A 12764-nucleotide genomic window follows, 5' to 3' on the forward strand; every position below is an offset into this window, starting at 1 on the left:
CATAACAGAAAAGGCACACAGCATATAAGGCCAAAGGGATCATTGCTGGAAAAGGGCAGGAGCTCTAAGAAAGAAGCAGGAAGGGGCTTTGAGGAAAAAAAACACAAGAGGAGTGGGAGACTCTAAGAAGAAAGCGAATGGCAGTTCTTAGAAGGTGCACAGCAACACGTAAAGATTGTTATAGGCTCCTGAGAGACCGGGAAACCTCACAGCAGAGTGAACTTGAAGACAGGTCAGAAAATAACACCTAGGAAAAAAGGGGCACTATGAACCAGTCTATGGTATGCCCTGCAGCAATCCTTGGAGGAGAAGACAGAGAGGGTAGGACAGACGAGGCATTTGAAGAAACAGTAACTAACTAAATAATAATAACTAAATAATAGAATGACTAAATGAGTAACTATAGAAAACTTCAGGCATGAAATGCACCTACCCACAAAAATTCAGAACGAAAATGAAAAACAAAACCAATAAATCAAGTAGTCACATTACATCCTATCCACTGAAAGCATTAGAGAAAATCCAAGAGGTAAATTATATATGAAAAAACAACCCACCAAGGGTCCTTACCATCAGAAATTTGGTAAGCTGGAAGAAAAAGGGGTGGCAGCCACAAATTGGTTTAAAAATGGTCTCCTGGAACTCTGTACTCAGTGAGAATAGTTTTCAAAATATAGAAGACATTTTCTTTAAAACAAACAGTAGACTTAGGGAAGTTACTTCTCGAAGATTTAAGTTGGAGGGTATCGAGGAGGAACCTGGCAGCTGATAGAAGATTTGGAAGTGTCGAAGATTTGGGAGTAAGAATGAAGACCTGTTCTACTTTAAGGTGTAATCCGTAGGACGTGTTACTATGGGAGCATCTCAGGTTGCTGCCATCCCAGAGGAGGAAGGCTCTCTGGCTAGTTTTTTTGCCCACACTGCTAACACGGAGTAGAGAAAGGCTTTGCCACTCCCATGTGTGTGAGGCATCGGAGTCCTTAACTTGGCCATGTTGATGCCAAACACTACACCTCCCCTTAGAGCCTCATCAACTCCCAACACTTTCTCCTCCTCCTCCTCCTCCTCCTCCTCCTCCTCCTCCTCCTCCTCCTCCTCCTCCTCCTCCTCCTTTCTTCCTCCTCCTCCTTCTTCCTCCATCCTCCTTTACCTCCTCAGCTCTCCAGTCCTTTCTCCTTTATTTTATTTTAATTCTTTTTTTTTCTGGGTCTGGGGAACCCAGGTCCTTGAGCATGCTAGGAAAATGCTTTACTGCTCAGCTAGGACTCCAGTCCTTTCTTATTTATTTTAAATGTTGTGCTTTATTTTTCTATGTATAGACATTTTCCCCATGTGAATCACCAAGATCACACGTGTTCTTGGTGCTGATGGAGGCCAGAGGAGGGCATCAGATCCCTTGGGACTAGAGTTAACAACAGTAGTCCATGGTTGTCATGTGGATGCCGTGAACTGTTCCCAAGCATTCTTAACGATCTCTCTAGCCCTCTTTCCTTATTTTTTTTTAAAAGACAAGCACTTAAAGCTATAAATTTGCCTCTGCGCACTGCCTCAACTCTATTGATATCCTGTGTTTTTTATTTCCTTCATGTTAATTTGCAATGTACCTTTCATTTCTTCTTTTTAAAATGAAATATAATATTTGATTTTTCATAATTCTATGGATTTCCTAAATTGGTTTCTAATCTTATTACTACATATTAATTGTACAAAATGATGATTCACGGTGACATTTTTGTACATGCATGTAAAGTACTTGAGTTATATTTACTTCCCTCCATCAGCCTTACTTATTATTAACTCTTTCAAGTCCCTCTCCTTTTCCTTCACAGCCTCTCTCTCTCTCTCTCTCTCTCTCTCTCTCTCTCTCTCTCTCTCTCTCTCTCTTTCTCTTTGATGTACTTCTTAAAAATGAGTTCTAGTTTTCTATTATATGGTTAGAGAGTGTATTTCATCTGACCCAATCCTCTAAGATCTGTGGAGGTTGTCTAATATACAGTGCATTCTGGATAATCCCCATGTAGGTTTAAGAAGAGTACATTTTTCTGATGGCTGCATACTCTACAGATGCCTGGTAATGGGTAGACTAGAGATGCCTACTAAGTCCAGTTGACATGGAATACTGTTTAATGTTCAGGTCTGTTAGAGCTAACTTGTTTCCCCGTTTGCTCCTGTAAGTAGATTCTGAAGGTGTCTGCTGATACTGTCTAGTCATCTGTTGCTCTTCACTGACAACAGTGAAGCTGTCTACTAAGACTGTCTAGTCATCTCTTACTCTTCATTGACAACAGTGAAGCTAAGACTGTCTAGTCACCTCTTACTCTTCATAGACAACAGTGAAGCTGTCTACTAAGACTGTCTAGTCACCTGTTGCTTTCCATTGCAAGTTTTTGCTTCATATATTTGTTGCCCTGTTGATAGGCATGCATATGTTTATTATTGTTATAGGCTCTAGATGGACTAACCTTTTATTGTAATCCAACAACTTTTATTGCAGCAATTTTTTTTGTGTGTGCTCTTGTCTGTTTTATTTGATGTCAATGTGGCTCTATTTCCTGTTTTCTTATGGTTTCTGGTTGCAAATATATATTAACATTTAAGCAGTTTTAATTGTTTAAATCTTTGAGTGTAAATGTGTTTTGGGATAGTATATAGTTTGACAGCACATTTTTTTCCCTAGGTAAATATGCTTCCTTTTTTTTGGTTAATCTGCATTTAGTACCATAATCTGTATTAGTGAGAGTTCTCCAAAGGAACATAAATGAATATATATTTATTTACTAGAAGGGGATTTCTTAGATTGGCTTACATAGAGTGGTCTAGATTGTCCAACAATGGCTCTCTCACACTGGAGCCAAGAATTCTCTAGTTGTTCCTTTAGTGGGCCTGGATGTCTTAACAGTCCCATACTGGCTGGGAGAGCCTGGAGGATCTGTGGAGAGCTGCTGGTCTTCAGTCTGTGTTGGCATCCTGAAAAAGCTGGTTCTAATACTAGCCAAGGAAGGCCTCCACAGCGAGGACAAAGGCGGTCAGGCAAAAGCAAAGCCTCCTCCTTCCACCCTAATCTCAGGTGCGTCTGTCTGCTCCATCCAAATGATCCGATCAAGAAAGTCCCTTGCAGGAGTAGCCATCAGCTTGTGCCTTAGTGGATTTTGGATTCAGTGAAGCTGCAAACCAAGATTAGCCATCACATTACTGAGGCAGTTGGATTTACAGTTGCCGCCTGATCTTCTTATGCCTTCTGCCCTGTTGTTTGGCCATTATTCTTTCTTACTGTATTATTTTGCATCTCAGTATTTGTAAATTAGAAAATTTAATTTCCTTAACTATATTTTACTGTGTTTTAAAATTTATTTATTTATTTATTTTTGGCGTTCATTCGTGTGCAGACCTTTTATCTCTTCATTTATCAAGCGCTCCTCATGGACATTCTTTATTCCCAGTTAAGTGGAGACACATTACAGCTATGGTGTTACAATGTTGTTCCTGCTCTCCCTTTGTGCTATTGTTTTTTATCAGTGTTCCATCCGTGAACGTTACAAACTCAGCAAAAGCATTTTTTTTTTAAAAAATAAATCTTATGTCTTTAAAGAGTCTGTAACAGGTCACCCACAGCGAGCCTCTATTCTATGAGAGGGGAGTGGGAACAGGAGGTCCTCCCCTAGCTGCTCAGATTCCGTTATTTGGAAACCTCCTTCAGAACTGGCAGTTGAGGCAGCATCAGAGATACCCAGTCCCTGGCCCACAAAGATGGCCTTCTGTTTTGGGAGGTGTGGTGGGAGGATGAAGGGACACTGTGTTCTTGTTTGTACCGGTCTGCAGTGCAGTTTCTGCTCTTCTGAGCTGGGAGGAAGAAGGCAAAAAGAACAGGCTTAGCTCAAATGCTGGGCCCATTGCGTTTGATAAATTGTCTGCATTTGCTGTCTGCTTTAGAACACTTCTAACACTTTGGTTAGTCTTTAAAAAATAATTTTCACTGGAGGCTAAGCCTTTATCTCCGTATGAGGTAAAACTATGGATTCCAGATGAGCCAGGCCATGCATGGACTCAATGGAAAAACTTTCTCAACTCAAGAGTAGCCATCAAATTCCCAAGGCTGCCATCATCTGCATTGGTGAGCATTGAATATTCTCTCTCTAGGACTGGGATCGAGGCAAGACTGCTTCTCCCACTTCTTCAACAGAACCGTGGAAGCTAATGCAATGAAGCAAGAAAAAGCAATAGAAGGGAAGTACATTAGCAAAGATGGGGAGATTTTGGGGTTGGGGATTTAGCTCAGTGGTAGAGCGCTTGCCTAGGAAGCGCAAGGCCCTGGGTTTGGTCCCCAGCTCTGAAAGAAAAAAAGAACCAAAAAAAAAAAGATGGGGGGATTTCTCTATTTTTATAGGACAAAACTACCAAAGTGAAAAATGACATAAAATTAAAAAATTCTGACACAAATAAATGAATTCATCAAGGTTTAGGGATACAAGATCAACATACAAAGTCAAATCACATTTCTAAATACTAGATCTGTAGAATTTCAATCCAAAATTTATAAAATTGAAGACTCGTCATAGTACAAAAATGAAATATTTATATGTAAATCTGATAAAAAATTTGTGAAGGGTCTGTATGCTGAAATCTGTAAAATGCAGAGGAAGGAAGTCAGAGACTTAAATAACAGGAGAGAAATCCACAACTGTGGATTGGAAGACTCCATATCACTAAGATGTGAGTTCTTTCCAAGTTGATCTAGGAGTCGGTCAACAACACTACCCAAAATCCTGTCTTTGGAAACAAATACTTATCAATCCCAGTATTCCTTCAGGAAGGCATAGCAAAGAAAATAGGAAAGCTAAAATGATTTTGAAAAAGAACACAAAGTAGAGAACTTGAACGAAGTAGACAGTTCAAGGCTCTTCGAGAAGCAGCTGAAGCCCTGACATTTATTTTTTGAAAAAGTTATAGGAGTCAATAGAACAAAACACAGTCCAGAGAGAGCTCTCACAAAAGACTTACATAATGATAAAATTTCCATCTAAGGGGGGGGGACAATCTTTTAATGAAATTGTGCTTAGACAATGGAAAGTTCCCATGTAAAGAAATGACCCGTGACCCAGACTTCATATCTTATACTCTTGAAACAGCTCACAATACGGGGCTGAAGAGATGGCTCAATGGTTAAGAACACTGCCTACTCTTGCGGAGGACCTGAGTTTGATTCCCAGTACACACGGTAGCTCACAGTTATCCGTAACTCCAGTCTCAGAGGATCCAATGCATTTTGGCCTCCGTGGGCACCAGGTATACACAGGGTGCACAGGCACACATATATGCAAAAACACCTATACACATAATTTTTTTTCTTTTCTTTTTTTCAGAGCTGGGGACCGAACCCAGGGCCTTGCACTTGCTAGGCAAGCGCTCTACCACTGAGCTAAATTCCCAACCCCTACACATAATTTTTTAATTGAAAAATATAACCCCTACAATAAAAGCTCACAATGATTCAGAGGTATGAGACTACACAGCTATAAACTTCTAGAAGAGAACACAGGAAAATGTCTATGTCTGAATTAGGTTAGTGTTCAAATATGATGCTGAAACTATAGCTCGTAATAGAAAAAAGATGTTAAGTTTCATTTAAAAATTAAAAATTCACATTTTAAAAAATTTAAAAGTACACTATTAGTATAATAAACAAGACACATACTAGGAGAAAATATCTGCAAATGTTTCTTCTAGCAAAGCAGGGTATCATGGCTCATGCCTATATTCTGGGCACTTAGGAGGCTGAGGCAGGAGGGTTCATATGAGTTTTGAGGCCATCCTGGGCTAAATAGTAAGTTTCAGGCTAACCTATGCTACAGAGTGAGATCCTGAAAATAGTAGCAATAGAGAGCAGCAGCAGCAGCAGCAGCAGCAGCAGCAACAACAACAACAAAAACAACAACAACAACACACACACACACACATGCACACACACACACACACACACACACACGGTGTGGAGGAAGGACATGGAGAGGGTGATGGAGATGGAGACAGAGACACGTAGAGATACAGAAATACAAATGTGTGTTTGCACAGAGAAAGTGCCCATTAAATACTTTGGCCTGCGAGCAATGGTGGCTGCCGTTGGCATGCTGAATGCTCTAAGCTTTCTTCCCAGGTGCCATTCTTCGGCATAGAGATCCCAAACTTACTATTGTAGAAGTAATGAACTCCAGCACAGGGCTGGGGAGAATCCAGGATGAACTGAAACAACTAGTCATTCAAGACAGCCAGAAATTGGATATGGTGGCTCCTGCCTCTAAGCTCAACACTGGGGAGGAGGGGGCAGAAGGAGCTTAAGTTGGAAGCCATGCTGTGGGGTATGTTGTTGGGATACTCTTCTTCACATTGTGTAGGGATTTGTTTCTGTGTTTCCAATTGTTAATTCTGTACTGGCAGAGAACTGAATGCTGGCAGGATCCTGGTATTGTCATTTCTATGACCTATCACTGGACTTGTGTTTTGTAAATATCTGTCCTCCCTCACTTGCCTAAAGGCAATCCAGAATTGTATCAGACATTCTGATTGGTCGTAATAAAGATCTGATAGTCAATAGCTGGACAGGAAACCGAGGGTGGAACTTTCTGGAAGGGAAGAGTGATGTAGGGGAAGAAAACAGATGCTGGAGATTCAGGAAACAGACATGGGCACAGCAGAGCAGAGAAAGGTAGAGAACTGGCCACGTGGCAGGTCGTAGGCCAGTTAATTGGGATGAGTTTAGAGTAGGTGGCAGACTAGCCATGCAAAAGGTCTCAGCTTCAAACTATGTTAGAAGCCTCTGTGCCGTTATTTATACCCCTGATGGTTCCTAGAACGTCCTGCTATAGTATACAATGATAGTTAGGTCAGCCAAGGTTATGTAGTGAAATCCTATTTCCAAAAGAGAAGAGAAAGAAGAGAGGAGGAGGAGAGGAGGAGGAGGAGGAGAAGGAGGAGGAGGAGGAGGAGGAGGAGGAGGAGGAGGAGGAGGAAGAAGAGGAGGAGGAACAGGAGGAACAGGAGGAGGAGGAGAAGACACAGAGGAAGATGAGGAGGAGAAAGAAGAAAAGGAGGATGAGGATGTGCCCAGTGGTAGAACATCTGCCTAGAATCCAGTAACAAGGGTTGGCATGTGTATGTGTGTGTGTGTGTGTGTAATAGAGTCCAAGTTGGTGATTGGCTGATAGCTAGATCACCTTCTAAGCCTGGCCCAGCATTCTGTCATCATGAGGACTTAGTCTTTATTTTTCACAAGGTTACTGTGGTGTCATGGCCTCTGTGGTGTCCACTGGGCCTCCGTCTCCTCTGTAAGTCTTGCATGCCTCAAGGAAACTGTGGTAGATGGAGAGCTTGTTTCATTTTTTTTTTTTTTTTTGCATCCTTTCTCCAAAATGAAAACATAAGGCAGAGGGATTCTGAGTGTTCACAGCACACATACATACTCCTAATGCTGCCAGGAACAGTGTCAAACAAAACAACTCAAAATTACAAACAGAACCAACTAACCAATCAACCAAAACAACAATAACAACAAACAACAAATACCAAGCTGGGGAGGTTCTCAAATACAAGAGACTCGTCCTCAGTGTCAAGGTCACAAAAGGTAAGGACAGACTGAGGCACAGCTACAGATTGGAGAGGGAGCAGGAAGCCACCTGCCCCCTCAGTTTGACAATCACTTCATAGTTTATGCAATATATAAACACTAAACAACCGGGTGACGCATACAGGGGAATCCCCCTGCACTGGTTTTGCAACTCTTCTGTAAAATTATTTCAAAATAAAAATTTGAAAACATCACCAAAAGTAAGGAGAGAGGGAGCCAGGGTTGGGGGTTGGGGACAAGGAACAAAACAAGGAGTTTGGCCAAAAACTGTGGGCATACTTTATCAGCACACAGAGTTTTCTAGAGGCAAGCAAATAAGAGGCCCATGGCACCGAGTGAATGTACTGCCAAAGCCTTTTCCAAAAAGATGGGCTGTTAGAGACTTAGAGCCATCTTTGGGCTCCCACTCCTGAGTAGGAGATCATCAGAGAGTGAGAGGGACTTCTAGGTGGCAGAGCCAGGACCAAGGGAGCTGGCATGGTGAGTAGAATCAAAGGCTGACCCCAGGGAAGGTCCCTGGAGAAGGGCCTGAGAATGCTCTGATGGAATTCTGGAATAGCTTTGGCAAAGGTCTGCTGGGGTGTAGCTTTGTCCTTTCTGAGTGGGGGTGCCAGCCCCCACGGGTGTCAGCTTTTCTTCTTATTGTACAGATTGTGTGCACATTGGAGCCTATTTCCCTAAGCCTTGGCTCACCATGAGTGTGTTTCCGGGGCAAGATGGCTTCCATGCAGCTGGGTCTGGTGAAATACAGCGTCCGCATCATAACTTCCGGTGCCCAAAGTAAGTCTGCAGAAGCGCTATGCCTGTTTCTGGCGACATGAAGCTCTCCGATGACCCTCCCATGCCTCAGCCGCCAGAGTGCCACGGAAGGTGCTAACTCCTCTCATGGGCCCAGAACGAGGACAAGATTGGGGTGCAGTTGCAGGGAGATCCGAACGTTTGTTTTCAGTCACTGAGCCTAGAGGTTGGGTGTTTTCTAGTAGAACCTACCTGAAGTTGAATGTGGATGCCAGGCAGGGATCTCCGAACTACTCCAAAGGCTATACTACCTTCAGACAAAACTGGGATGTATTAGCTGGCTACTGTAGTCCTCCATCAACACTCCACACACTCCAGTCACTGTTTTTCCTCTGCTGGGTGGGACGGGATTTGTAAGATCCAGGAGAAGAAGGTCTGTAGCCTGAGTCTGCGCACGGTTTTGCTCTCACAGTTATTTTGGTGTTTAAAAATCCAGCCTTCCGGTATGTTTGCAATGACAATTCTCCAGTCTGTCAGGGTAAGAAGGAGCAGTGAGAAGTCCTCAGTTCAGACAAAGTGTATACACGGGGCTGATGCAGTGGCTGCCATGTGACGTGCTTGGTGGCGCCACTCACCAAACCTTTATACATTGTCTGCTGGGAGCCACCAAACTGAGAGCCAGAGACCTGACTGTGCTCCTTCTCTGCGCAGACTCACTTGGGTTGTGGCTAGGGGTTGACTCTCTGGGTCCCGGACCCTCTGTGTTCATTGAGGGATTAGAGAGTCAGGGCAGATGAAAGAGATGTTTGTCATGAAAGTTTAATTTTGTCAATAGTCTGTTATGATTAAAATCTCCATTTTCATTTGGATTGGATGGGGAGAGGCCAGGAGACCACCATGGCAAGGTCTAGGCTGTCCGTGAGGGCAATTCAGAGCCTGTTGGATCTTTGGGGCTCTGTCTAATGAGTGGAGTAATCTCTTGATGAATAAATTCTACAGTGGCATTATTGGGAGGCGGTGACAGGTGGGAATTGGGGCCTCCTCGGAGGAAGTGGGGGTACTCATGAGGCTTTATCTTGCCCTGGTTTTCCATATCCCTTTGCTCCACATCGGAACCACGAAAGACTAAAACCACGAGAAAAAGAAACCTCTCCTCAACTACATGCGACTATCACTTAGTCCTTTCTCTAAAATAAAGAAGCAGAAGGCGGCCTGGCTCGGGCCTGTTTTCGACCATCTTATCCCGAAAAGGGCGTTGGCTCTGTACTTCTGCACAGGCACGCGCAGGAGGCAATTTTCAGCACAGGACTTCCCTTGGCTTTGGTTGTGCGCACTCCTCCCCTCTTTACAGAAATGCACTTGGCAGCCCAGCTCCTTCACCAAACACGCAACCCGCTCCAAAGAAGGCACTTTGTCACCTCAGAACCCAGGACCCCACACTCCACCTGTACCACACACTGAACAGTTAGAGCTCTCTGTCCCTAGAAACAGCCACGTTTAGACAGCTTCTGTTTAAGCGTATTTCTAAGGCAGGTATGTATAAAGAATACAGAGGTCAGTCTAGCCTGAGTTCGTTTTGGGCACATGCAAGCAGTACAGCAAAACCGTGTCTTCAAGTAAACTTTTAGGGAGAATCCCTCATTTATATAATCCTATGCCTATACACAACTGCGCAACTGGGCCACGTGATTACGTTAAGAGAAGGTACATGCCCAGTAGGAAAAAAGAATGTAACACACAATCTGTCAGTCAAAACACAGACCACTCCCACAGCCGTCCCTTAGCAACCAGCTCCTCCTTCTCTTGAACCCTCTAATGTGAAGCCCCAAACAACGACCAGGGCCCCTGAGAACTCTCACTGCCATAATCACTGTCATTCTCCACAGTGTCCCCTCCCCTCGCTAGTTTGAAGTCTATGTGGCCCATTATTTTCAATTCCTGAAGTTTAATTTTTAATTTCAATTCAAGAATCCAGAAGCAGCCTTCCAGACCCCCAAGCGGCAGTAACGTTTCTTCAGGAAACCCCTCAGGCTTCTTAGAACACACTTTGGGAACTCCCGGGGGCTCATCAAGTTCAGACAGTGTGGCTTTTCGATACACCAGGAACAGATTGTGCTGTCATATTTCAGCTTCTTGAAGTGGACAGGCGCTTTTGCACTGTGGGCTCTGTGATCCTCAGCTGGTACCTAACGTCCTAAGTCTGAAGCCAGTAAACACCCATAGGGGTCTCTTTCACAGGACCAGAAGAGCAAAAGAAAATAAAAAACCTGGGGTACTTGGACTCAAGGCTTATAATCCTAGCATTCCCAAGATGGGGCAAGAACAGTGGGAGATAAGGGGCAGCCTGAATTTTATAATGAGATCTTATCTCAAAATACCGTTGTGTGTGTGTGTGAGAGAGAGAGAGAGAGAGAGAGAGAGAGAGAGAGAGAGAGAGAGAGAGAGAAGAAAGCAGGGGAGAAGGGAGAAGAGAAGACACACTGAGAGAGACTATAAAAAGAGACATGGAGGGAGGGAGAGAGACAGAGAGACAGAGAAACACACAGAGAGAGTCAGAGAGAGGAGAGAGAGACAGAGAGAGGAGAGAGAGACAGAGAGAGGAAGGAGAAGAGAGAAAGAGAAAGACAGAGACACACAGAAAAAGATCCTAAAGGGAGACACAGGGACAGCCACACAGAGAGATTGAATGTAAAATTCAAAGCTCTGCTCTTTGGCACCTGGACCAGCAGGGCATCCCTGTGGATCCCCTGTCTTGGGAGAACTATCAAAGGCTTTGCATCTGAGTGTTCTGGGTTCCAACTCCTTGACCACTGTGGCCTCATCCCAGTTTTCCCATCTGGAGAGAGGAGTGCCTGCATAACAGGAAACAGAACCAAGAGTTGGAAGGGTTAATGTGCAGGAAGAGCCCACCTCAGCACCTGGCCAAAACACGCCCAGCATCACCTTTGCTACGGTTGTTATCTCTCGGTCTCTTCCTTGTGTGTATGCATGCACTCTGGCTGTGTGTACGCATGCACTCTGGTGTGCCGACAGGAACCTGGAGGCCATCACTACTCCTGCCTTTCCCTGAGTCCGTTTACCTGTCTTCCATATACAACCCTCACAGGAATGTGAATCAATGTGCTGTGGTCAGAATGGAGCAGTCTAGGGGCTGGGGAGATGGCTCAGCAGTTGAGAGCACTTGCTGCTCTTTCACAGGAACCGCTTTCCATTTCTAAAACCCAAGTCAGGTGGCTCACAACTTCTTGTTAGGTCCAGGTCTAGTAGATCTGAATCCTTCTTTTCCCATAGGCAGCTGAACAAATCACACACACACACACACACACTCTCTCTCTCATACACATACTCTTAAAACCATTTTAAGTTTATCTGTACCTGTGTGTGTATGTGCACATCATGTGCCTGAAGTACCAACAAGGACCAGAAGAGGGCACTGGGACCGTAGATCCGCAGTTATAGGTAGCTGAGAGTTGCTGGACATGGGTGCCGGGAACTGATCGTGGGTCCTTTGTGAGAGCAGTGGGTAGGCTTAACTCACAGTATCTTTCCAGCCACATCCCTACACATGATGTAAAAGAAAGGAAAGGAAGGAAGGAAAGAAGGAAGGAAGGAAGGAAGGAGATCAGATCTGGTGGTGCTAAATTAGTGAGGCCCATGATAGAACTGGCTTAGAGCCAATGATCTTCCAACAGTGCTTCTGGTTACAGTAGCTGCAAAGGTATTCACAAAATTCTGTCACAAGTAACCCTGGGATGGCAACCCAGAACCTGGACACCAATGTCCTGAAGCCAATGGCTTCTGTCACCAACCCTCATGCAGCCTACGAGGTGATGGTCAGTCAGCTGGTCTACTCTATTTCCCGACAGACCGTCAACATCATCAGAGGGTTGCCATAACCCGAGACTGTGTGTATTTCCTTGTGGCTCAGAAGGAGTTAAGTGAAATAAAGAATATTATCAATATTGTATCAGTCACAGATGAGAAACTACAGACCGGGATCAGTGTAATTCATTCATTGGTTTATGGACACCGAGTCCTCCGGGGACTGTCACAAATCCACTTGATGTTCCTGAGTGTGAGATTTAGCATTTGGATCTTTGATTTAGCTGAAAGATGTGTAAAAACTCATGCAGGCAGACAACTCCCTACAGGCGATTCATCTGTGTTGGCTTTTACGTAACAGTTATTCCAATCAAGTGTCGGCAGTAACTTAAGCCCTGTAACTTGCATCTGAATTCGCATTTCTGAGACTATGGATCCTGGAGGAGCAGCGGCAGAGGCACAGTGTCCTCCTGGGAGAGGGGACTTTCTCGCTTTCTGTGGTAGGGGTGGGCATATCTAGCGGGGGGGACATGTTTGGAGAGAGGATGTGGCTGTGACTCCAAGGCTCTAGTCCTGTGGAAGGGTA

At 44.2% G+C, this 12764-nt stretch overlaps 1 pseudogene; it reads right to left on the reverse strand.

The window, feature by feature from the left end:
- Positions 1 to 12764, reverse strand: part of LOC116893360 — a 545263-nt pseudogene that overhangs the window by 318702 nt on the left and 213797 nt on the right.

This window comes from Rattus rattus, chromosome 2 (genome assembly GCF_011064425.1).
Source record: "Rattus rattus isolate New Zealand chromosome 2, Rrattus_CSIRO_v1, whole genome shotgun sequence".
Lineage (NCBI taxonomy): Eukaryota > Metazoa > Chordata > Mammalia > Rodentia > Muridae > Rattus > Rattus rattus.